Genomic DNA, 23,861 nt, shown 5'->3' with positions numbered 1-23,861 from the left:
AGGCTATAACAATGTAAAAAAAAAACAGCTGCTTAAAAGATCTAATACAAATGTCCCTGAAAAATGTAAGGTGGGAGTACTGTAATTACCTAACGTTACATTATTATTTTCCATAACAATTTAGCCCCCTCCACAATATTAACCCGACGTTAAAACAGAACTAGCTATTTATTGATTAGCAATTGCCGAATCATGTGACATTAGCTTAATGCTAAAAAGCCGGGTTACTATCACATTCTGTAACAGACAAATAATTTCATGTTCGGCTCACCTACCTGCTACCTCTGTCTTTTCTCGTTTCTCCTCCTCTTCTTTTCTCTTTTTTCTTCCCTGGGCACCTGACAGTTTTGGCCGTTTTGACATCTTGTGTTGATTTTTTGATGTGGTGACGTCCAAAAAGAGTCATGATACGGGAAGGGAGGGGGCGCACCATGAGGGGGGAGAGGGAGGGGGTGAGGGGGCGTAATGTTGTAACAAATAATATTTCTATTAAATAGGCTTTACTTTGCATTTTAATTAACGTGGGATTATTTTTTGTATTTAGAAATAATAGTACCAACTTTTTTTTCTTTTCTTTTTTTCTCTCCAACATTTGTGGCACTGGCGTGGCGCCCCCTGATGGACGGCGCCCTTAGCATTTGCCTATACGGCCTATGCCACGGGCCCGGCCCTGATTGTAGCCTTCAAAGCCCTCTGAAACCACTTCAAAACCCCCCATCAACATTTTATATACAAGCTGCAAGTATATATATAATGTAGTAACGACACGTTCACAACAATATGTACTATGTATATTGGTAATTTTAAGCATTACCGCAACGTATTTCCTCAGCGCATTTATTTCCGTTCCCATAGCAAGGCACGTCCTACTTCCGGCAACAAATAGCTGAGTGTTCCAATCATGGCAGATTTGGCAATTGATGAAAGATATGACTATTTTTGGACAAATGAGGATTAACAACCTTATCTTTTTTAACCTGAATATATAGAGGAGATACTGCTGGTTATTGAAGTGAGAGCAGAAAGAGGGTGAAACTTTGGCTCAGGCGGGAGCCGAGAGAATCAGGACCGGGGTGACTTGGTCACGGTGTAAATGTGGAGCCCGGAGTCAGTCTTATTCAAATTACGAAATGTACAAAACCCAAAACCAGTGAAGTTGGCATGTTGTGTAATTTGTAAATAAAAAGAGAATACAATGATTTGCAAATCCTTTTCAACTTACATTCAATTGCATGAACTGCAAGGACAAGATATTTAATGTTCGAACTAAGAAATGCAATGTTTTTTTTTGCAAATAATCATTAACTTATAATTTAATGGCAGCAACACATTGCAAAAAAACTTGGCACAGGGGCATTTTTACCACTGTGTTACATGGCCTTTCCTTTTAACAACACTCAGTAAATGTTTGGGAACTGAGGAGACCAATTTTTTAAGCTTTTCAGGTGGAATTCTTTCCCATTCTTGCTTGATGTACAGCTTAAGTTGTTCAACAGTACGGGGTCTCGATTGTGGTATTTTAGGCTTCATATTGCGCCACACATTTTCAATGGGAGACAGGTCTGGACTACAGGCAGGCCAGTCTAGTACCCGCGCTCTTTTACTATGAAGCCATGCTGGTGTAACACGTGGCTTGGCATTGTCTTGCTGAAATAAGCAGGGGCGTCCATGGAAAAGACGTTGCTTGGATGGCAAACTTTGTTGCTCCAAAACCTCTAAGAGTCCGGATGGTCCTTTTCCTCTTTGGTCCGGAGGACACAACGTCCACAGTTTCCAAAAGCAATTTGAAATGTGGACTCGTCAGACCACAGAACACTTTTCCACTTTGCATCAGTCCATCTTAGCCCGGGCCCAGCAAAGCTGGCAACGTTTCTGGGTGTTGTTGATAAATGGCTTTCGCTTTGCATAGTAGAGTTTTAACTTACACTTTCAGATGTAGTGACAAACTGTCGTTACTGACAGTGGTTTTCTGGAGTGTTCCTGAGCCCATGTGTTGATATCCTTTACACACTGATGTCGGTTTTTGATGCAGTACCGCCTGAGGGATCCAAGGTCACGGGCATTTAACGTTACGTGCAGTGATTGTATGTACCTTTCAGTATTAATGGTGCTTTCACAGATGTGTAAGTTACCCATGCCTTGGGCACTAATACACCCCCCCAATACGCCTATAACAGTCCGGATGGTTCTTTTCCTCTTTGGTCCAGACGACAGAACATCCACAGTTTCCAAAAACTATTTGAAATGTGGACTCGTCAGACCGCAGAACACTTTTACACTTTGCATCAGTCCATCTTAAATGAGTTTGGGCCCAGCAAACCGGCGGACTTTCTGGGTGTTGTTGATACATGGCTTTCGCTTTGGACAGTAGACTTAGACTTAGACTTCCTTTTTATTGTCATTCAAATGTGAACTTTACAGCACAGATAAGAACGAAATTTCGTTACATAAGCTCATGGTAGTGCAGGATAAAAAAGCAATAAGGTGCATATATAAATAAATAAATAAATAAATATATATAAATAATATATATAATATATATATAAAATAAATAAATATATATAAATATATGTAAATAAATAAATAGATTACTGAACAGATAAATATATTGCACTTTTTCACATGCGTCCACGTTTATGGATGCATGTTATATTGTCTTTTTTATTCCAGCGAGTTAATCCTTTTTGGGGGGAGTTGAGGGGATAATTTATCTTAATTATGATGCGTTCAAGAGTCTTACGGCCTGAGGGAAGAAGCTGTTACAGAACCTGGAGGTTCTGCTTCGGAGGCTGCGGAACCTCTTTCTAGAGTCCAGCAGTGAAAACAGTCCTTGGTGGGGGTGGGAGGAGTCTTTGCAAATTTTCTGAGCCCTGGTCAGGCAGCGGCTTTTTGCGATCTCCTGGATAGGAGGAAGAGGAGTCCTGATGATCTTTTCCGCCGTCCTCACCACTCTCTGGAGAGACTTCCAGTCTGAGGAACTGCAGGCTCCAGTCCAGACAGAGATGCTGTTGGTCAGTAGGCTCTCTATAGTGCCTCTGTAGAATGTGGTGAGAATGGGTGGAGTTTTAACTTGCACTTACAGATGTATCGACAAACTGTAGTTACTGACAGTGGTTTTCTGAAGTGTTCCTGAGCCCATGTGGTGATATCCTTTACACACTGATGTCGCTTTTTAATACAGTACCGCCTGAGGGATCAAAGGTCCGTAATATCATCGCTTACGTGCAGTGATTTCTCCAGATTCTGACCGTAGATGGTGAAATCCCTAAATTCCTTGCAATAGCCCGTTGAGAAATGTTGTTCTTAAACTTTTCAGCAATTTGCTCACGCATTTGTTCACAAAGTGGTGACCCTCGCCCCATCCTTGTTTGTGAATGACTGAGCATTTCATGGAAGCTGCTTTTATACCCAACCATGGCACCCACCTGTTCCCAATTGGCCTGTTCACCTGTGGGATGTTCCAAATAAGTGTTTGATGAGCATTCCTCAACTTTCTCAGTCTTTTTTGCCACTTGTGCCAGCTTTTTTGAAACATGTTGCAGGCATCAAATTCCAAATTAACAAATATTTCCCAAAAATACCCAAGTTTTCCAGTTTGAACATTAAGTGTCTTGTCTTTGCAGTCTATTCAACTGAATTTAGGTTAAAAGGATTTGCAAATCATTGTATTCTGTTTTTAATTACGATTTACACAACGTGCCAACTTCACTGGTTTTGGGTTTTGTACATGTTACCATGAATATACATGTTACTACATTACATTTATTCTTACAGCTTGTCTATAAAGCGATGTTGGATGCTGTTTAGTGGAATAGTTCATATCCCCTTTAGCTGCATTGTTAGTTGCCCCTTACTAGCAGTTTTCACTATTTAGAATGCAGAGAAAAAGGAGACATGTGTGTTCTTGTCTCAAATAAGAATTGTGAATGACGGGCAAAATTCCCCCAAAAAACGTGCAGTTCTCTTTCAGGGTTTATGAAAATGTATCAAAATAATACGGTTTACATTTGGCCGTGGTACAAATCTTGTTTTCTGTCATGAAAATGCTTTGTTTTGTCTTTGAAGGTGATGGGTCACCTTCTAATGTGCATTGTTTACTGAAAATACATATTTTTTTAATCAAAATGTGTGTGTTTTATGTAAAATAATGTGCATTATTTTATGAAAAGCTCTTTTATAATGACCTTCAGTGTGATGTGTCTCCTGAGAGTCTGCATGTTGGAAAGTGAAGCGTTACGACTTTTTGCTCTTTGTCAAAGAAGAAGGTGTTTACAGCTGAAGGAGAAGCCAAAAAAATGATCCAGAGGAAACTTGAAGCTCGCCGCTGGCATTGCTGCATCAATTCCTCCAACAAAGGGGCCCCTCTTTTTCTCTTTTATTGCCAAAAAATGGACTTGTGTGTCACATGCAGTCCATACAGTCATTCTTTATGTATAGTTAAGTGAAATTATGTGAATTCATCCATCAGAAATGTGCTGAATGGCCAAAATGTGTCGAATGACATAGTGTAACGTATACCACTCCTATTTTATAGCGTTAACTTTCTCACTACATTCATCATATTGATATTAGATATTGTCAGGACAATGTTCATTTATTTTCCATGTTATAAAATCCAAAAATGCCCGATTATTAATGTTGTGTTTCATTGCCCCGTGACACAACTACACAGGAACCAAATAGTCAAAGTATAGTGAATGCTGTGAGAAATGCCATAAATTGAACATATTCAATTAATTGCAAACTACTACCAACATTTAGTATCTAATTTTCGTGATTATTATTTGTCACAGAAAAATTCGGATTAAAAAAAGCAACATAAATTATAGTTATATTTTCTATTATACAAAACCCAAAACCAGTGAAGTTGGCACGTTGTATAAATGGTACATAAAAACAGAATACAATGGTTTTCAAATCATTTTCAACCTTTACTAAATTGAATGGACTGCAAAGACAAGATATTCAATGTTCGATCTGGAAAATGTTATTTTTTGCAAATATTAGCTCATTTGGAATTTGATGCCTGCAACATGTTTCAAAAAAGCTGCCACAAGTGGCATATGTTGCCATCCAAGCAACGTTATCATGGACGCCCCTGCTTATTTTAGCAAGACAATGCCAAGCCATGCGTTACAACAGCGTGGCTTCATAGTTAAAGAGTGCGGGTACTAGACTGGCCTGCCTGTAGTCCAGACCTGCCCAGGCTGTTGAACAACTTCAGCTGTACATCAAGCAAGAATGGGAAAGAATTCCACCTGAAAAGCTTCAAAAATTGGTGTCCTCAGTTCCCAAACGTTTACTGAGTGTTGTTAAAAGGAAAGGCCATGCAACACAGTGGTAAAAATGCCCCTGTGCCAACTTGTTTGCAATGTGTTGCTGCCATTAAATTCTAAGTTAATGATTATTTGCAAAAAAAAAATTAAGTTTCTCAGTTCGAACATGAAATATTGTGTCCTTGCAGTCTATTCAATTGAATATATGTTGAAAAGGATTTGCAAATCATTGTATGCTGTTTTTATTTACGAATTACACAACGTGCCAACTTCACTGGTTTTGGGTTTTGTATTTGTATATATTTTGTATGTAGATATGTATATTTGTATCGTTTAGTGTGCACTACATTATTTATAACACATTTTTAGTTTTTCTTTACGTTTTACTTAAAAATCAGCACTGCAACCACATAATTTCCCAATTGTGGGATATCCTATCTGGAATCATTTGACTCATTGGGGCTGCTTGATTGGCTCAAAACCAGGAAGTGAATGAGTTGAACAGGAAGTGGGGAAAGAAGGAGATAAAGGAGGCACCTTGGATGCTGTCAATACATTTTCTAATTGGCTTAATGGTTTACAATTATCAATCAAATCTTGGAGAATGATTAAGAGTACACACGTCCTTAAATTGATATATTTGTTAAAAACATTTAAAGTGATTTAGGTAGCCCTTTTTGTCAGTTTTTTGTTGTTGTCATATTTTGTATTATTATTTATTATATTTAATACTCTTTCTGTATGTGCTTTTGATTTTTTTCCTTGATGTTGAAAGTGCCTTGACTTTTGTGTGAATTGTAAATATATGTTTGTTGTTCAATAAAAAAACTAAAAAAAAAACTTGGATGCTGTCAAATTTGTATGTCTATTAGGGAAATTCCCAGAGGTGGGACCAAGTCATTGTTTTGCAAGTCACAAGTAAGTCTCAAGTCTTTGCCCTCAAGTCCGAGTCAAGTCCCGAGTCAAGACAGGCAAGCCCCGAGTCAAGTCCAAAGTCAACACTGGAAAGTCTCAAGTCAAGTCCTAAGTCCTGCATTTTGAGTTTCGAGTCCTTTCAAGTCCTTTTAACCACAGACTAATATATTAACACAGATTGTGTATGCTTTTCAAACGCTGTATTTATTTATTAAAACAAGTGCATTTTAAATTGCAGGAAAGAAAATTGTGCTGACATTGCACTTTATAATAGCACTATATTAACCAGTCATTTTAAACATTAACTCATTCCTTTACAGAACAAACACATTGAAAAATAAAGTGCAAATGTACTTATTTGTACAAAAGTGTTAACATTGAAAAAACATGACATATACGTGAACATAACAAAAAAGTTGTACTTTTTATATGTCAGGGCCCTATGCTGCATTGCATCTGCAAAAGACCAAATTAGCCAAGAGTCTGTCAGTCATTTGTGCACGATGGGAGCGTAGTATGATGCCACCATGGCTGAAAACTCGCTCCACTGGAGCACTGGAGGCAGGCACTGCCAAGACTCTCATGGCCACTCGGAACAGTGAAGGAAGAGTCTTCATGTTCAATGCCCAGAACAAAAGGGGGGAGAGAGTTGTTTTGGGTTGGTGCACTACTTGTAAGTGTATCTTGTGTTTTTTATGTTGATTTAATTAAAAAAAGAAAAAAAAAAAAAGATTTCTTGCGCGGCCCGATACCAATCGATCCACGGACCAGTACCGGGCCGCGGCCCGGTGGTTGGGGACCACTGAGGTAAACAACCAACAATATGTCAGAAAGCTAGCTAAAACGGTATACATATTCATAATATAGTATACATTTTAACTGACCTTTATTTTACTATTTTTGTCTTTTTTTAGGTGGCTAAAATACGTGGTGCTGCTGACCGCCGTCTAACGTTACGTTTGATATATTGACTAACGTAACCCTGCTTAAAAAAAATCACTGAACAAAAAGTATGAATAAGGTAGTGAACTGCAACAGATTCCCGTGTTTGCAATAACGTTATAACGTTAGCAGTGAGTTTACAGCCTCACTGATTTAACTACACAGCAAATAAAAGTCACGTTACTTAGCCAATAAACGTTATCTTACATTCAAAACTCACCGTTCTTTGTGCAACTTCAAATGCCGGACGAAGTTGGAAGTTGTTGCCTCTCCATCAGTAATTTTTGAACCGCATGTGTTGCATACTGCAAACCGTTTTGTGTTGACCACCTCGTAATTTTTATACCCAAACAAAATTATTTTAGGTATCATTTTTTGTTCACTGGCGTGTGGTTTGGACATGTCTTCTTCGTTGGTTGTCCTGCAATTTGATTGGATGAATGCTGTGTGATGAAAACAAAGTAGATCTAATTTGATTGGCTGTTGTACTGAGAGCACACCAGCTGACACACGCAACGCTGATAGACAAGTACACAATGAAAAATACGGAGCGCTCCCGAATAACTTTTTCATCTTTGGGTTTTGGGGAAAGTAGCAAGTCATGTCAAGTCATGTCAAATCAAAAGGCTCAAGTCCAAGTGAAGTCACAAGTCATTGATGTTAAAGTCTAAGTCGAGTTGCAAGTCTTTTTACATTTTGTCAAGTCGAGTCTAAAGTCATCAAATTCATGACTCGAGTCTGACTCGAGTCCAAGTCATGTGACTCGAGTCCACACCTCTGGAAATTCCATATTCACAAATTCACAGTAATGTCATGCAAAGCAAATATTTTTCTGTTTTATTCTGAAGTAAAAAAATATATATATATATTTATATAACTCAACAATGATGACAAAGAAAAAAAATACGTCACGAAAACGTCCCACATTTTAAAATACATTATACAATAACTATCATCAAAGAAAAAGAAAAACATAATGTGTAGAATGGCGTTTTATCTGCTTTTTGTTGTATGTTGTATGTGTTATCCCTCACACATTTCCTGTTTCTTTTTTTTTTTTTTAATGTATGGTCATTTTGTTTCAAAATCGTGATTAATGTTTGAAAATTCTAGAGGAAATAATTTGTATGTACACATTTAGTTTGACGGCGGTGAGGGATGCCGTCAAGCTGAAGAAGGAGTCCTATCGGGTTCTTTTGGCTCATGGGACTCCTGAGGCAGCGGACAGGTACCGACAGGCCAAGCGGTGTGCGGCTTCAGCGGTCGCGGAGGCAAAAACTCGGACATGGGAGGAGTTCGGGGAAGCCATGGAAAACGACTTCCGGACGGCTTCGAAGCGATTCTGGACCACCATCCACCGCCTCAGGAAGGGGAAGCAGTGCACTACCAACACCGTGTATGGTGCGGATGGTGTTCTGCTGACCTCGACTGCGGAAGTTGTGGATCGGTGGAGGGAATACTTCGAAGACCTCCTCAATCCCACCAACACGTCTTCCTATGAGGAAGCAGTGCCTGAGGAATCTGTGGTGGGCTCTCCTATTTCTGGGGCTGAGGTTGCTGAGGTAGTTAAAAAGCTCCTCGGTGGCAAGGCCCCGGGGGTGGATGAGATCCGCCCGGAGTTCCTTAAGGCTCTGGATGCTGTAGGGCTGTCTTGGTTGACAAGACTCTGCAGCATCGCGTGGACATCGGGGGCAGTACCTCTGGATTGGCAGACCGGGGTGGTGGTTCCTCTCTTTAAAAAGGGGAACCGGAGGGTGTGTTCTAACTATCGTGGGATCACACTCCTCAGCCTTCCCGGTAAGGTCTATTCAGGTGTACTGGAGAGGAGGCTACGCCGGATAGTCGAACCTCGGATTCAGGAGGAACAGTGTGGTTTTCGTCCTGGTCGTGGAACTGTGGACCAGCTCTATACTCTCGGCAGGGTCCTTGAGGGTGCATGGGAGTTTGCCCAACCAGTCTACATGTGCTTTGTGGACTTGGAGAAGGCATTCGACCGTGTCCCTCGGGAAGTCCTGTGGGGAGTGCTCAGAGAGTATGGGGTTTCGGACTGTCTGATTGTGGCGGTCCGCTCCCTGTATGATCAGTGTCAGAGCTTGGTTCGCATTGCCGGCAGTAAGTCGGACACGTTTCCGGTGAGGGTTGGACTCCGCCAAGGCTGCCCTTTGTCACCGATTCTGTTCATAACTTTTATGGACAGAATTTCTAGGCGCAGTCAAGGCGTTGAGGGGATCCGGTTTGGTGGCTGCAGGATTAGGTCTCTGCTTTTTGCAGATGATTTGGTCCTGATGGCTTCATCTGGCCAGGATCTTCAGCTCTCACTGGATCGGTTCGCAGCTGAGTGTGAAGCGACTGGGATGAGAATCAGCACCTCCAAGTCCGAGTCCATGGTTCTCGCCCGGAAAAGGGTGGAGTGCCATCTCCAGGTTGGGGAGGAGATCTTGCCCCAAGTGGAGGAGTTCAAGTACCTCGGAGTCTTGTTCACGAGTGAGGGAAGAGTGGATCGTGAGATCGACAGGCGGATCGGTGCGGCGTCTTCAGTAATGCGGACGCTGTATCGATCCGTTGTGGTGAAGAAGGAGCTGAGCCGGAAGGCAAAGCTCTCAATTTACCGGTCGATCTACGTTCCCATCCTCACCTATGGTCATGAGCTTTGGGTTATGACCGAAAGGACAAGATCACGGGTACAAGCGGCCGAAATGAGTTTCCTCCGCCGGGTGGCAGGGCTCTCCCTTAGAGATAGGGTGAGAAGCTCTGTCATCCGGGGGGAGCTCAAAGTAAAGCCGCTGCTCCTCCGCATCGAGAGGAGCCAGATGAGGTGGTTCGGGCATCTGGTCAGGATGCCACCCGAGCGCCTCCCTAAGGAGGTGTTTAGGGCATGTCCGACCGGTAGGAGGCCACGAGGAAGACCCAGGACACGTTGGGAAGACTATGTCTCCCGGCTGGCCTGGGAACGCCTCGGGATCCCCCGGGAGGGGCTGGACGAAGTGGCTGGGGAGAGGGAAGTCTGGGCTTCCCTGCTTAGGCTGCTGCCCCCGCGACCCGACCTCGGATAAGCGGAAGAAGATGGATGGATGGATGGATGGACATTTAGTTTATATCTGTATCATATTGGTATTGAAATAAGATTTGGAAAAAATGGAGGCACACAAATGACCCGGATGTATTCGTAAAGAAGCTGCATGGAGGACAGTTAAGAAGACATTTTAAAAAAAATCACAGAACAAGAGAAAATAGAGCATATGAAGATATGGATATGCTGGATATTTAAGCGTTTATAAATAATTGTGGAACTTTTTGACGCATTGTGATGGACTTTGAACCTGCCTGGGTGGAACTCCTTCAACAAAAAGTAAGTCTTATTTTCATATATTCGTACCCTTTCTTCTTTTTAACCCTAATTGGTGACCATTTTGATTCCCGCACGCTAACCATTTTTATTTACTTTTCTCCTCCAAATCGTCTTTCTCATACACGTCTATTATTGTACTAAAGGACACACAGTCAGCTGTAATCTTACGCCGCGGACCTCCCATTCATTTGTTTATCACCGAGGTCATTGTGGTTGATATGTTTACATATTTGCTCACCCCTACGCCGCTCCTTTCCAGTAATACTATAGTTGACTTGTGTGTGTGTGTGTGTGTGTGTGTGTGTGTGTGTTCTTGAATTTCTATCATTCTTGAGACATCAACAAGGAAAAGTACCTTCCATATGAGGACCGGTGAACAAGTACCGAAATCATGGTCCCAATACGGAAAACCATTGCATCTAATAGAGAATGTCTCATTTGCACCCCTGGTGGTGAAATCTATCAAAATGAAGGTGGTCCCAAAAAGGAGGGATTTTTCAAATTGACTGTGTGTCAGTTTTAAAAGTGCTTACATATGAAATAACAAGTGTGTGTAAAAATTTGAAGTGCTCCCCCTCTGGTCAACATATGTAATAACAAGTGTATGTAAGAAACTGTAATGCGTCTCTTTGGCCAAAATTAATTAAAAATAATAAAATAAATATGTATATAGAGACATAATGTAATAACTTGAAGTAAATAATGAATAATAAAAAACGATTACAAACGAACAATTAAAAAAAAAAAGTTTTTAAACTAAAATCAGTCTTTTTCTCACAATGTGTGGACTTGTTTCTTATAGAATTGGGAACAATTTATCATATTCTTTCTGTTTCTGTAATATTGCAATATTTTCTCGTAAGATTATTACTTTTTTTAATGTAAAATTATTACTTTTTAATGCAAAATGGCCACATTTGTCACGTGGAATTTTGGCTTTCATCACAATATTGCCAATTATTTTATTGTTCTTGTAAAATAGTGACATTTTGTGAGTAAAATTGTGACTTCTGTCATAATTTTGGAGAGTAAAATTCCGATTATTATTATAATTTTGCCCACATTTTAAAGTTTTTGTATAAAATAGAGACTTTTGTCGAATAAAATCACGACTGTTTTCATAAAATTGCCAAAACGTTAAGCTTTTCTTGTAAAATTGTGGCTGTTATTGAGTAAAATTCCAACTTTTATCATAGTATTGCACAAATGTTCAGTTTTTCTTGTAAAATTGTGACTTGCGTTGAGTGACTCCCGGGCGCGGCCACCGCTGCTGCTCACAACTCCCCTCAGGAGGTGATCGAAGGTGATGGGTCAAATGCATAGAATAATTGCGCCACACCTCGTGTGTGTGTGACAATCATTGGTACTTTAACTTTAACTTTTTAAAATGCTGCCAAAATTCTAAAGTTTTTCTTGTGAAATTGTGACCTTTTTCTTGTGAAATTACAACTAATTTTTCACAACAAGCTTTTTTATATTTGCATAGTTTGTATATATTATTAATGTTGTATATACAAATCTTTATATATCTAGAAAGGGTGGTCCTAAAGAGGCAGGCATTATTTGGAGGTCTCAAGTAGGTAACAAATACACGAATGTATGTGTGTGTGTGTGTGTGTGTGTGTGTGTGTGTGTGTGTGTGTGTGTGTGGTGTACTATAGTATTATACAAGTCTTTCCACCACAGAGCCTGAGAACGTCTCTGAAGTGACCTGATGATTTCATTGCATTAAAAGTCCCCCCTTTTTAGCTCTTTCTCACACACACGGACTTACACACACCACCATCTGTTAATGTGCTCAGGGAATAGCGGCACGCTTTGTGTATTAATGTGTCCAGCAATTCATCACTGGTCTCCCATTCTGTACACCCCCGACCCCACCTTGAAACAGACCTGAGATCAGACCGACCCCCAAACGCAAAATTACCTAGATCATTTGTTTTACTAGTAGAAATAAATGAAATAAAGGCACACCGGTAAAAAAAACCCAATTTTCACGGGAAGGTTCGTTCATTTTCCTCTATTTTCGAATGCAAATGTTGACAGGTATGCTATTTTGTAATGTTAATGTTTTTCACGTTGTTTAATTCGTAAATAAAAACAGAATACAATGATTTGCAAATCCTTTTCAACTTATATTCAATTGAATAGACTGCAAAGACAAGATATTTAATGTTCGAACTGAGAAACTTATTTTTTTGTTGTTGCAAATAATCATTAACTTAGAATTTAATGGCAGCAACACATTGCAAAAAAGTTGGCACGGGGGAATTTTTTCCACTGTGTCACATGGCCTTTCCTTTTAACAACACTCAGTAAATGTTTGGGAACTGAAGTGACCAATTTTTGAAGCTTTTCAAGTGGAATTCTTTCCCATTCTTGCTTGATATACAGCTTAAGTTGTTCAACAGTCCGGGGTCTCTGTTGTGGTATTTTAGACTTCATATTGCGCCACACATTTTCAATGGGAGACAGGTCTGGACTACAGGCAGGCCAGTCTAGTACCCGCACACTTTTACTACAAAGCCCCACTGTTGTAACACGTGCAGAATGTGGCTTGGCATTGTCTTGCTGAAATAAGCAGGGGCGTCCATGGAAAAGACGTTGCTTGGATGGCAAACTTTGTTGCTCCAAAACCTCTAAGAGTCCGGATGGTCCTTTTCCTCTTTGGTCCGGAGGACACAACGTCCACAGTTTCCAAAAGCAATTTGAAATGTGGACTTGTCAGACCACAGAACACTTTTCCACTTTGCATCAGTCCATCTTAGCCCGGGCCCAGCAAAGCTGGCAACGTTTCTGGGTGTTGTTGATAAATGGCTTTCGCTTTGCATAGTAGAGTTTTAACTTACACTTTCAGATGTAGTGACAAACTGTCGTTACTGACAGTGGTTTTCTGGAGTGTTCCTGAGCCCATGTGGTGATATCCTTTACACACTGATGTCGGTTTTTGATGCAGTACCGCCTGAGGGATCCAAGGTCACGGGCATTTAACGTTACGTGCAGTGATTTCTCCAGATTCTCTGAACCTTTTGATGATATTACAGACCTTAGATGGAGAAATCCCTAGATTCCTTGCAATAGCTGGTTGAGATATGCCTCACAATACAAAGGTCGTGAGTTCAATCCCGGGCTCGGGATCTTTCTGTGTGGAGTTTGCATGTTCTCCCCGTGACTGCGTGGGTTCCCTCGGGTACTCTGGTTTCCTCCCACTTCCAAAGACATGCACCTGGGGATAGGTTGATTGGCAACACTAAATTGGCCCTAGTGTGTGGATGTGAGTGTGAATGTTGTCTGTCCATCTGTGTTGGCCTTGCGATGATGTGGGGACTTGTCCAGGGTGTGAATGCAGCTGAGATAGGCTCCAGCACCCCCCGCTACCCCAAAAGGGACAAGCGGTAGAAAATGGATGGATGGATGGATGGATTCTGTTTTTATTTACGATTTACACAATGTGCCAACTTCACTGGTTTTGGGTTTTGTATATTTAAATATTACCTAACCTGATATGTTCACCTCAAGTCCTCGGACTTGGAATTTATTTTAATTTTTTTAATTTAATCTAAACAACAACAACAATTTAAAAGAATATAACTTTTTACATAGTCATTATGGGGTTTTATGTGTAGAATTTTGAGGACGAAAAATGATTTATTCCAATGTGGAATAAGGCTGTATTCTAACAAAGTGTGGGAAAAGTGAAGCGTTGTGAATACTTTCCAGATACACTGTTAAAAAATGCTGACATGACATTTCACTATAAACACACTAAACATCTCTAAAAATGTCATGAAAAAAGTTTTTCAAATGTATAATGTCATGTTTGACAACTCTTTGCCTTGAAATTTCACTTCAAATTCTTTGATTTGAGTTTTCAACTCTCAGACTTGGAATTTCACTTTAAAACATTGCCTTGCCTGACTTGAAATTTCACACAAAAAACATCTCTAATGTGCGATTTCATGTTTGACAATTCTCTCATGTGAAATGCTTTGTTAAAAAATTACTGGACTTTAAAATTCTCGTCCCCTAAAAACCCTTTGACTTGAAATTTCACACCCAAAAAATATGCACATTACACCCTAAAATTTTATCGAACTACAAATTTTAAATGCAGAAAAATTTTACATTTCATGTCATGAATTCTCGGAAATTTGTCATCCACAAAAAAAAAAAAATCTGATTTGAAAGTTCATATTACAACATTTTGGGCATTCCAAAATAACATAATTTCCGCATTCAGGTGAGGCATTTTCAGAACAATAATACTTATTCAAATTTTTATTATTTTAAACATACTAAGATTTTAAAAGGCACAATTGTACACATTTTTATGTGTCTCCTAGAACAGGGGTGTCAAACATACGGCCCAAGGGACGGATCAGGCCCGCGAACAGGTTTTATCCGGCCTGGGGGATGAGTTTGCTAAGTATAAAAATTAACCTGAATTTTTGAATGAAAGAAACAGCTGTTCTAAATGTGTCCAGTGGATGTCGCAATTCTTTGTATCTTTGTAGATGATGCTACATATGTACAAAATAAACCACATGAACATCAGTCAAGGAAAATGATCAAAGTACATAAATAACATACTGTAATTTGATTTTGATATAGTTTTGTTATCTTGATAGATTGAAAATCAAAACCAAAGAGTTGAGCGATGGACATTATTACAATAATTTATACGGAAAATATAAATAACAACAAATAAAGATAGAATACTATTAACTGCAACATGTAAGTGTAAAAAAAACAACATTATGATTTTTACAATTTCAAAATGTGCTTGATCTACAAACACCATTTCCATATGAGTTGGGAAATTGTGTTAGATGTAAATATAAACGGAATACAATGATTTGCAAATCCTTTTCAACCCATATTCAATTGAATGCACTACAAAGACAACATTTTCGATGTTCAAACTCATAAACTTTATTTTTTTTTGCAAATAATAATTAACTTAGAATTTCATGGCTGCAACACGTGCCAAAGTAGTTGGGAAAGGGCATGTTCACCACTGTGTTGCATGGCCTTTCCTTTTAACAACACTCAGTTAACGTTTGGGAACTGAGGAGACACATTTTTTAAGCTTCTCAGGTGGGATTCTTTCCCATTCTTGCTTGATGTACAGCTTAAGTTCAACAGTCCGGAGGTCTCTGTTGTGGTATTTTAGACTCATAATGCACCACACATTTTCAATGGGAGACAGGTCTGGACTACAGGCAGGCCAGTCTAGTACCCGCACTCTTTTACTATGAAGCCACGTTGATGTAACACGTGGCTTGGCATTGTCTTGCTGAAATAAGCAGGGGCGTCCATGGTAACGTTGCTTGTATGGCAACATATGTTGCTCCAAAACCTGTATGTACCTTGCAGCATTAATGGCGCTTTCACAGATGTGTAAGTTACCCATGTCTTGGGCACTAATACAGCCCCATACCATCACAGATGCTGGGTTTTCAACTTTGAGCCTATAACAATCCGGATGGTTCTTTTCCTCTTTGGTCCGGAGGACACAACGCCCACGGTATCCAAAAACAATATGAAATGTGGACTCGTCAGACCACAGAACACTTTTCCACTTTGTATAAGTCCATCTTAGATGAGCTCAGGCCCAGCAAAGCCGACGGCATTTCTGGGTGTTGTTGAAAAACGGTTTTCACCTTGCATAGGAGAGTTTTAACTTGCACTTATAGATGTAGCGACCAACTGTAGTTACTGACAGTGGGTTTCTGAAGTGTTCCTGAGCCCATGTGGTGATATCCTTTACACACTAATGTCACTTGTTGATGCAGTACAGCCTGGGTATCGAAGGTCACGAGCTTAGCTGCTTACGTGCAGTGATTTCTCCAGATTCTCTGAACCTTTTGATGATATTACGAAGCGTAGATGGTGAAATCCCTAAATTCCTTGCAATAGCTGGTTGAGAAAGGTTTTTCTTAAACTGTTCAACAATTTGCTCACGCATTTGTTGACAAAGTGGTGACCCTCGCCCCATCCTTGTTTGTGAATGACTGAGCATTTCATGGAATCTACTTTTATACCCAATCATGGCACCCACCTGTTCCCAATTTGCCTGTTCACCTGTGGGATGTTCCAAATAAGTGTTTGATGAGCATTCCTCAACTTTATTAGTATTTATTGCCACCTTTACCAACTTCTTTGTCACGTGTTGCTGGCATCAAATTCTAAAGTTAATAATTATTTGCAAAAAAAACAATGTTTATCAGTTTGAACATCAAATATGTTGTCTGTGTAGCATATTCAACTGAATATGGGTTGAAAATGATTTGCAGATCATTGTATTCCGTTTATATTTACATCTAACAAAATTTCCCAACTCATATGGAAACGGGGTTTGTATTTTCAAACAAAGAAAATAATCTGAAGTTATGGGTTGTACTTGTACTTGTATAGCGCTTTTCTACCTTCAAGGTACCGTATTTTCCGCACTATAAGGCGCACCGGATTATTAGCCGCACCTTCAATGAATTACATATTTCATAACTTTGTCCACCAATAAGCCGCCCCGGATTATAAGCCGCGCCTACGCTGCGCTAAAGGGAATGTCAAAAAAACAGTCAGATAGTTCAGTCAAACTTTAATAATATATTGAAAACCAGCGTTCTAACAACTCTGTCCCAAAATGTACGCAAATGTGCAATCACAAACATAGTAAAATTCAAAATGGTGTAGAGCAATAGCAACATAATGTTGCTCGAACGTTAATGTCACAACACACAAAATAAACATAGCGCTCACCTTCTGAAGTTATTCTTCATTCGTAAATCCTTCGAATTCTTCGTCTTCGGTGTCCGAATTGAAAAGTTGCGCAAGCGTGGGATCCAAAAATGGCCGGCTCCGTCTCGTCGAAGTCATCGGATTCAGTGTCGCTGTTGTTGTGCAGCAGTTCTGTGAATCCTGCCTTCCGGAAAGCTCGGACCACAGTTGTGACCGAAATATCTGCCCAGGCATTTACGATCCACTGGCAAATGTTGGCGTATGTCGTCCGGCGCTGTCTGCCCGTCTTAGTGAAGGTGTGTTCGCCTTCGGAGCTGTGTGAAAAAAGCCACCCGGCCTCTTCGCGTAAACTTCCCTTAACCACTCGCTCATCTTTTCTTCATCCATCCATCCCTTCGAGTTAGCTTTTATGATGACGCCGGCTGGAAAGGTCTCTTTTGGCAAGGTCTTCCTTTTGAATATCACCATGGGTGGAAGTTAGCATGGCAAGCTAGAACCACAGTGAAGGATGACTTCTCATTCCCTGTGGTGCGAATATTCACCGTACGTGCTCCCGTTCCGCAGTGCGGTTCACAGGAATATCAGTTGCTGTGAAATACGGTAGTAATCCGTGTGCGGATGGAGAGATTGCGTCTTTTTATGAACCGGATCCTTGTCGCTTTGTAGGAGCCATTTTGTGGTCTTTACAGATGTAAACAGGAAATGAAACGTACGGTGATATCCGCGCGTTTTTTCTTCTTCTTCCGGGGGCGGGTGGTTGCTTACAGTAGAAGAAGAAGCGCTTCCTGTTCTATGGGGGCGGGTGCTTTCCTTGGCGGTTGCTTGCGTAGAAGAAGAAGCGCTTCCTGTTCTACCGGGAAAAAAGATGGCGGCTGTTTACCGAAGTTGCGAGATCGAAACTTTATGAAAATGAATCGTAATAAAGCGCACCGGGTTATAAGGCGCACTGTCAGCTTTTGAGAAAAATTGTGGTTTTTAGGTGCGCCTTATAGTGCGGAAAATACGGTACTCAAAGCGCTTTGACACTACTTCCACATTTACCCATTCACACACACATTCACACACTGATGTTATCTTTATTTTTAAGTTATCGTGGCGTGATTTTACCAGTCTGGCCCACTTCGGAGTACATTTTTCTCCATGTGGTTCTAAATTGAGTTTGACACCCCTGTTCTAGAAAATAAGTATAAAATAGTACATATTAAAATGATTTATACATAATGAAGGACGAACGCTTGGTGCGTCTTGACTATTATTGTCATACATATTATATAGTGATCAGTTTGGTGTCAAAACCCAATATTTATATGTTTAAAACATTTAAAACATCTTGTTCTTGTGAGTGTGACTTTAAAAAGCAACACAAACCGCAGCGTCAGCACTACTGTGGGTGTGTGTGGGTCACAGTGGCCTGGTGTGGGAACAGAAATAAACGCCGTCACAGCCACTCGTTTTTACACACCTCAACAGCGCTGACCTGCCAACATGTTCTCATCCCGCCAACACGGCTACTAAATTTGAAACCCAAAGATGTCAGGGCAGACTTTGGATCAAGCAGGGCTAATTCAACATTTGGAGTCTGCTTGTGGCCTCTGTGTTTTCAGAGCTGCTTGCTGTCTTTGGTCTTTGTGTTGGCGTCAAAGTTCATCTGTCATTGCCGCTGACAGGGAACACTAACGGGCCCACCAAAGAACGAGGAATTGTCTTGGTGCCCTTGTCTGAACTCATTTACTAGAAGCCCTCATCTGTGAGGACGTCCATGGACTGTTTTTATTTCCAGCTCATAATAGACCTAACTTCATGTGTATGCTTCAGAACATTTTAATCGCATGATTTCTTTGATCGTGTTGTTACAACTCTGCAATACCTAAACACAGAGGCTACACCAAAAAATATCATAGTTCTGTTTTGTATTTTACTCGGGAAAAACCTGACAAATAACCACAATGGGAAAAAGTCCAAAAATGTCAAGAAGTTAAAGAATGTTTCATATAATTCTGCATAGCAAAATTCCTGAGATGAGGTAATTAAAACAAAACAAAAAAATTTTTTTTTACTGAATTTAAGTTCTAAACAATGTATGGAAAATTAACAATTGAATTGATTATTTTAAGATATTCAATCATAAATGTTCTGATCATGTTGTGACTTGTGCAGCCCTTTGAGACACTTGTGATTTAGGGCTATATAAGTAAACATTGATTGATTGATTGATGTTGGTCCCTGTATTGCAGTGGTGTGCCGTCAGGGCCAGCAAGGCCTTCTCTGCTGACCTAACATAACCAGAAATCATGATCATAATTAAAGATAAAAGTATTTTTTAATTTACTTTCCCTAAATATCTAAAAGTATTCATATTCTCTTCATGTCATATTATGCTCCTTCCAGCGCTGTTGTTTTTAATTTTAGTTTTTAAATGCACCAGAATATAACCAGTTTTGTACACTGTTGAGGTGATCCAATAGGATCACAATTACACCAGTAGGGTGTAATTGTGTTCCTGTATAGTATTTTTCCAGCAATGGTCATGCGCTGACATAAATGATGGTATTTTGAGAGGTAATCATTGGAGTTGGACATCACTGAAGGCCTAGGTGGGAAAGGCACTGATCCCTGGGGTACGCCGCAAGATATATTTAGAGCTGTTGACGTGTGTTCGCCTTGCTTCCCGAATTGCTTAATTTTTAATACATAGCTTCTTACCCATATCAAGACTAAACCTCTGATATAGTTGTAATTCGTTGATTAAAATTTTGTGATTAATTGTGTTACATGCTTTTGTTAAGTACATAAACACTAGAGGTGGGAATCTTTGAGCATCTGACGATATTCTATTAAAAATCGATTATTGATGCATCTTTAATTTATGTATATTGATGCAGTTTGAAATTTATTTTCGTTTCACTAAATATGCGTTTACCACTTGCAACATTTAAAAAAAGTGCATTTGTAATAAGAAAAAGTAAATTAATTCCTATCACATTTATTAAGTTATATTAAATGTTTGCAAAATTGGAACACAAGTGCCCTATAATAAATCTCAGTGAGGTGGCTCACTGCAGTCAGCCAAATTTTAAAAACGGTCTGCATTACATTATTTACAATAAATAGATTGATTATCAATTACAGATGTTTACTAATCGATTTTATAATCATATTAATTGTGATTAATCTAAACATCAATTATTTCCCCCACCGCTAAAAACACTGCAGCTGCAGTTTTACATCTATTGCAATGGTGACTTCCTTTATTTACGATTAATGCCACTGTTGTTGAGATGTTAGCTTTGTATCTGTATTGTTTGTTTGTGAGCATTCCACCTTTTATTTAATGAATCTGTTGTTAAATACTTTTTCAAGGATTTGAGAAAAAATTAAGTGGAAACAGCGGTCTATTATTTCTAAACTGGTGTTTGTCTCCAGTCTTCTTAATTAGTACGTTTGCTTTTTTAATTTTGTATGCAATGATGTACGTTAATGGTTCTGAGATCTCCTTTAACCTACTTTTTATCATTTCCGTATCAGTTTCGTTACAATCAATTGATGTCTCGGATTTACATTTATTCAATATTGTAGGGAAAATATGGCATTTTTATGGAATAAAGTCAAATAAGATCCGGACATTTTTCTACTTTTTATGGGTTTTTTTAATAGAAATTATCATCAACAAGTTGAACATAACTTTTTTTTAAAAACTACAATAACGACTGTTGAACGACACCAAGCGGGAAGAACATTAGGAATGTAATAGGGTTGTACAGTATACCGGTATTAGTATAGTACCGCAATACTAATGAATCATATTCGGTACTATACCGCCTCTGAAAAGTACCGGTCCACCACCCCCCCGCGCTGCCGTCGTCGTCACGTCGTGTCATTGCTGGTTTACGAGCAGACGAGCATGTTCGGCAGCGCACAATCACGGAGTACCTACAAGCAGACACAGTGTGTAGACAGAAAAGGGAGATTGGACGCATTTTGGCTTAAAAACTAACGATAAAGATGAAGTTATAATACTGAAACGCCCTCAGGAAGAGGTGTTTTAAGACATGGCTAGCTTGCTAGCGGCGAACATCCATTCGCAGTCGGCAGAGTTTTAGCTACTTCCAAATCACTAATCCTCGTCTCCATGGCGACAAATAAAGTGAGTTTCTTACAAGTATCATCCCTGCAGGACGAGGAATAGCTAAACATGTTTCACTACACACCGTAGCTCACCGGCGTCAAAATGTAAACAAATGCCATTAGTGGATCTACACCTAACATCCACTGCAATGATGCCAAGTACAAGAATGTATCTAGTCAATACTATAATGATTATGTCGATATTTTTTGGCATCACAACTAAGGCTGCAGCTAACGATTATTTTTCTATCGATTAATCTGTAGATTATTTTTTCGATTAATCGGTTAATCTATAGATTATTTTTTTCGATTAATCTATAGATTACTTTTTTCTTTTACCGATTATTTTTTTAATTTAAAATGAAGATGAAAAAATAAATGTAGGCCAGTTTTTTCAAAAGGCATGGCTTTTATTTACAAAAAAAAAAGTATGGCCATTCAGTCAACATTGACAACAACATGACAAAATATTCTGTAACAATGTAAACATTTAAAACTTTTAACATTTAACACAATTAAAAGTAGCTTATTTGCTTTTTAATGTGCAAATATAAAAGTAAACATTCAGTGCAAATCTTAATATTCTGCAATAGTATAAGCATTTCAAAAGTAAAAGTATTGCTTATTTTGCTTTAAAATGTACAAAAATTAAGATAAACATCCAATACAAAAAAGTGCAAAACGGAAATATTCTGTAACATTGTAAACATTTCAACAAAAGTAAAAGTATTGCTTATTTGCTAAAATGTGCAAAAATAAAGATAAACATCCAATACAAAAAAGTGCAAAACGAAATATTCTGTAACAACAGTGTAAACATTTCAACAAAAGTAAAAGTATTGCTTATTTTGCTTAATAACACAACAATGATAGTATGATTAAAGTGAAAGTTAATTGTTCGTTTGTACATAGTAGATGTAACTGTTAATGTTGTAAAAGGTATTTGCACAACTAATTAACGTTAGCGTTTGTGACACGTCTTGTGCCGTGGGGTTCTTTCAGGACCGACAGACTGAACGCCAGACGGCTTTGCCAGGTTTACAATCTTTTAATTTTACACAAAGTCTTTTCTCTTCCAACTCTTTTCTCTTTCTTTCCTCGCTTTTCAGCTCCTCTTCCTCGCTCGCTCGTCGTCCTCTGTCTCTGGCTCTCCTCCTCTCTCGCTCCACGTCAGCTTCACTCTGGCTCCTTTCAGTCTCTCTTCCCTCTCTCTCTGCTGCTCCCCTTTTCTTCAGCGAGAGGAGATTGGATGATCGTACCCAGGTGCGCGGATCACGGGGCCGCTAGCTCGCCGGCCCCGCCTCTCCACAGCGTTAAAGAGGAGCACGTCTTTGTAAACACTGAACAGGCACGCCAAACGCGCCTCTCAGAGCGAAACGGTGCTTTAGTTTATGAATTTACAACGCAGATACAAATGACACATTCATGTTTTTGTGTAATGATGACAACGTATACTCACGCGGACGATTGACTAGTTGATGGTGATGGCAAGAATGCTGTCGGTTTTCTTTTCAATTGTTCGTTCATAGCCATTGTGCTGCTATGATAGGCCTACTCAGTGGCCTAGTGGTTAGAGTGTCCGTCCTGAGATTGGTAGGTTGGGAGTTCAAATCCCGGCCGAGTCATACCAAAGACTATAAAAATGGGACCCATTACCTCTCTGCTTGGCACTCAGCATCAAGGGTTGGAATTGGGGGTTAAATCACCAAAATGATTCCCGGGCGCAGCCACCGCTGCTGCCCACTGCTCCCCTCACCTCCCAGGGGGTGATCAAGGGTGATGGGTCAAATGCAGAGAATAATTTCGCCACACCTAGTGTGTGTGTGACAATCATTGGTACTTTAACTTTAACTTTAACATTTCCGCTCGACACAGTGTGCATAAAACAACATTATTAGGTCGTTTATTGAAATACTCCCACACTTTTGACGACTTTTGGCGTGCTTTTTTTCCCCTCGCTCGCACCGCTCGCATCGTCTGCTTTGCGCTCCGTCATGACAGTAGTGTGACGTAAATATGCGACGCGTCGACGCACAAAAACGGCATAGACGTATTTACGTAACCGATGACGTTGACTACGTCGACGCGTCGTTTCAGCCTTAATCACAACATCTTCTTTCGTTTTTTTAAAAGTTTATATTATGTTTATAAACTCAGGATACATGTCCCTGGACACATGAGGACTTTGAATATGACCAATGTATGATCCTGTAACGACGTGGTATAGGATTGATACCCAAATTTGTGGTATCATCCAAAACTAATGTATAGTATCAAATAGGGCTGGGCGATATATCGATGTACTCGATATATCGCGGGTTTGTCTCTGTGCGATATAGAAACTGACTATATCGTGATATTCGAGTATACGTTCTCACGCAGTTGCTTTTAGCTGCGGGCATTACACTGCATGCGTTTCCCACTCTTTTTTGACTCTCCTTCTCACAGAGACTTAAAACAAGCGCACCTTCTTATATACGTCACGTGTGCAACGTCACACGCTCCCGCAGAGC

The 23,861-nt window shown here is 39.7% G+C and overlaps 1 protein-coding gene across 1 annotated transcript in view; it reads left to right on the top strand.

Moving 5' to 3' along the window:
* Window positions 1-10,419: 10,419 nt before the first annotated feature.
* The window catches only part of LOC133576551 (steroid hormone receptor ERR2-like), a 415,815-nt gene continuing 402,373 nt past the window's right edge, over window positions 10,420-23,861 (top strand). Inside the window, exon 1 of the mRNA XM_061929856.1 lies at window positions 10,420-10,482. The gene's annotated coding sequence lies outside the window, so the exon portion shown is untranslated. The remainder of the gene's footprint in view (window positions 10,483-23,861) is intronic.

This window comes from Nerophis lumbriciformis, linkage group LG34, assembly GCF_033978685.3.
Source record: "Nerophis lumbriciformis linkage group LG34, RoL_Nlum_v2.1, whole genome shotgun sequence".
Lineage (NCBI taxonomy): Eukaryota > Metazoa > Chordata > Actinopteri > Syngnathiformes > Syngnathidae > Nerophis > Nerophis lumbriciformis.
This window is presented reverse-complemented; position numbering and strand designations above follow the sequence as displayed.